This window comes from Synchiropus splendidus, chromosome 15 (assembly GCF_027744825.2).
Source record: "Synchiropus splendidus isolate RoL2022-P1 chromosome 15, RoL_Sspl_1.0, whole genome shotgun sequence".
NCBI lineage: Eukaryota > Metazoa > Chordata > Actinopteri > Syngnathiformes > Callionymidae > Synchiropus > Synchiropus splendidus.
This window is the reverse complement of record NC_071348.1, coordinates 13,923,286-13,927,293: the sequence shown is the minus strand read 5'-3', so window position 1 is coordinate 13,927,293 and position 4,008 is coordinate 13,923,286.

Genomic DNA, 4,008 nt, shown 5'->3' with positions numbered 1-4,008 from the left:
ATTTATCACAAACTTGTCAAACTCATTCACATCGCGAGGAAAAACATGTATTATACTCTTGGTCAGTAATACAACCTTTATGAAGCTGCAACTGTTGCCATGCACTATGAAACTTTAAGTAATATGAGTGCTAGATGAGCGTGAACCATTAATAATAGACATTATGAAATTACCTCAAGTGTCTCACATTTCTGTTGTAGCTTGCCCTTTTTTTTAATCAGTATCTGGCAGACAAAACAGGTCAGATGTACTTGCTGTGTTCAGTCAGTGTGTGTATGTTTGTTGTGTGAAAATGGAAAGGTCATGGTTAATTTTATTTATATAGCACATTTACACAGCAAGTGCTGAACAAAGTGCTTTACATAATAATAACAATAACTGACGGCAGAAGTGTTGAATTACAAATAAAGCACCCAATACAGAAAACTGGGAGAAATGCACAAATTAAGAAAAAAAGAAAAAAAAGGCAAAGCAAAAGGATGACCGTGGTTCCCTGTCTACACTGGTTAACAACAAATACCAGTCTCTCCAGGAACTTGCAATGCTGCAGTTGCAAAGTAAGGAAATTTTAACCTGTGACTTCTGAGAGGCGATGCAATGATGTTCAATTGATTCATAAATGTCCAAATTCCAATTATTTAAACGTATAATTGGCAGAACTAACAATGCAGCCGTGAGTGGGGTCAAGCCAGTTTCTTCTTATCCTTGTGTCAGGAAGGGCATCCGACGTAAAAACTTCCCAAACTAAAGATGCGGCTCAGACAAATGAATCTCTGCGTGACAGTAAGACAGTAGGCTGAAATGATGCTGAGGAGGAAGGTGGATATTCTATGTGTTCAGGAGACCAAGTGGATTTAAACTGGTTTATCATGGTGTAAATGGCAAGAGGAATGGAGTGGGAGTCATCTTGAAGTTTGCCAGGAATGTTCTAGAAGTGAAACTTCGGTCGGTCGGTCTCAAGTTAGAAATTGAAGGGGTCTTCTTCAATGTAGTTAGTGCTTATGCCCCACAGGTGACCTTGAGGAGAAGGAGACCTTCTGGAGTGAATTAGATGAACTGCAGGAGAGTATTCCCAGAGGCGAGAGAGTGGTCATTGGGGCAGACTTCAATGGACACATTGGTGCAGGAAACAGAGGTGACCAGGAAGTGATGGGAAAGTTTGGCATCCAGGATAGGAACACTGAAGGATCACTGAAGACTTTGCAAAAAGAATGGAAATGGCTGTGGTCAATACTTGCTTCCAGAAGAGAGAGCATCGGGTGACTTACAGAAGCGGAGGTAGGATCACACAGGCGGATTACATCTTGTGTAGAGGACGTCACTTGAAGGAGATTAGTGATTGTAAAGTAGTAGTGGGTGAGAGTGTGGCCATACAACATAGGATGGTGATGTGCAGGATGGTGGTGAGGAAGGTGAAGAGGGCAAAGGCAGAGAAGAAGACAAAGTAGTGGAAGCTGAAAGAGGAAGAGTCTTGTGTTGCCTTCAGAGAGGGATTGAAGCAGGCTTTTGGGTGGCCGATAAGGACTGAGGTGATCAGGGAGACAGGTAGAAGAGTTGTTGGCGTGTCATCTGGAAGAAAAGGGGATAAGGAGACTTGGTGGTGGAACGAAGAAGTGCAGGAGTGTGTACAAAGGAAGGGGTTAGCTAAGAAAAAGGGGAACAGAAGAGAGTAGTCAGGAGTACAGGGAGGCCCAGCAAAATTGAGTAAATGTTATTGCTGTTAGTAGTATGCAAATGTAGTTCACTGAATGTGTGTTACAGTATATTGGCCAGAGGGTGTTGCTCATGTTCTAGATCGGCAACCTTTCACACTCAAAGAGCTATTTCAACACAGTTTACACAGAAAGACAACACTGGGATCCACGTTGACATATGCAGTGAAATGAAAAATGAAACGGAAATGTTAGCATGTGTGCAAAATAGTGTATTGCCTATGAAATCTACTCAGTTCATCCATGTTTCAGAAAATTACATTTTATTAATAAAATGAAAAAATAAAATAATAAATCGCACAGTTGAAGGTCTCTTTCAAATTACTCAAATTGCTGAACTTAAATTGTCCATCTTGTTAACACAAATTCCGTGAGCTGTCATCCTTTTGTGCTTTCAGCGCCTGTAACGGAGCCTTGCCCTGAATTTAAAATGACAATGGAAAAAAATGCACTATTTTACTCTATATTATATTTTACACACTATTTCAACAATGAAAATAAATGTTTGCAAAATAACTGCCTGATTATTTATTTTTGTTGGTTGATGGGACTCCCCTGCCCCTGAACCTCTGTGCACAGCGTTTGCAAATCAGGGCTGTAGGAAGTCATTTTCATCTTTATGTAGGACTGTAAGCTGCCTTCTGTGAGGGGTGTGCGGCACAGCAACAGTTAGATCATTATTTATTGAAGTAAATCTGTCTGTCAGTCAAAATGTTTATCAGCCCAATAAAGGCGAAAACACAAGAGTTACCAAACACCCGCACATATAGCGAGTCCCGGACTGCTGCTCTGTGCTCCCGTCCCCCAGTACCAGTCTCCTGCAGCTGAGGGGGCACACCTCAGTGTTCTGGAAATTTGTGATGTTGTTTTTGAACGATGTTGTCTGCACAGACAGTGATCAGACCCTTTACTGCTCCGCATTTATCATCTTTGTGTGGATAGTTTCCGGCATGTAGCACCGATTCGCCTGAGGCGAGAGGGTCACCCCCCCAGGAGAGTTTCCTGAGGCAAGGTGCTGCTGGTCAAAACCCGACTTGTGTTCACATGTGGGACTTTAGGGGGCTTTTCACACTGTGCACGCTGTCCCGAGGCAAAGTGAGTTTGGCTCAAAAGTTCAACATGTGAACACAGTTGCACTTTTGTGCAGCCTGGCGTGGAAGCTGCGGTAGACTGGTGCTGGGGAGGAGAGCAGTGGTCCGTTACTCGCGATGTGTGCAGGTAACTCACATGTTTTCGCCTTTATTAGACAGATAAACATCTGATTTTATCAACAGACACATTTCCTTAAATGAATAATGCTGTGCTTTATAGTAACTGTTTTCACTGCAGTGATCTCGCAGCTGCTGAGCTGTCTGCATGAGGACAGGTGAATGACTTTTCCCAAGTTATTGAAGATTACTTTTATTACACTGATAAAAATCTTCTTGATCATCAGTAATCTCTCTCACTTTGTTCAACGTGTTGTGAGAGCAGCGTGGATCAATCCAGACGGTCCGTATTAGGAAGCTTGTTTCCACTATTTCCTTGTAAAATAAACATGACAACACTCGATGTTTAGTTGTGGCTGTGAAACGGCACATTCTGTTGCAGCTACAAGTCATCTGGCGATGACTTGTAGTGTTAAGAAGTAAGTAGTCTATTCCATTATACTTGTTTTTTTCTAACTGCTGGTTGTTGGAGCCAATCTCAGCTACTTAGTAAAATGTTGAGGATCCTTAGGCCAGTCACTTTTAGGTACCACACAGATGGTGACACACTTGGAACAGCAAGGACCATGTATCTGCATGACAAATTTACAAACTCACAGGAGATATTTTGAGGATTATTGCCAAACACTGATGATCAAAATGTGTGATGTTACGCTCTATTGTACTAATGTGTCAAACATTTACTCTTTTTTGAAGGTTTTGATGCTAATATTTAATAAGAACTTGAAGACATAAAGCCAAAAGCAAAGACACTACAATGATGCACTTAAGATGTTTATATCGCTACCATGTATTACTTATTTATTATTGATTTCCGTGTCATTCTGCACAAGCGCAGCAACAACACTGAAGATCTCAGAGATGGAAACTAAGAAAAGTCTGGTATGTTTTAAGACTTTTTTTGAAAGTTAAATAGTGGAGTGAGTGTTGGCGCATGTAAGAGAGAGGGGGGGAGAGAGAGAGAGAGAGAGAGAGAGAGAGAGAGAGAGATGTGGCTTTGAGGTTTGTCAATATGAACCAGGCGCTCAGAGAGGAGTCTGGTGGATGGTGGAGGACGGTTGGAAGGAGGGGAGCTCTGAGGATAAATG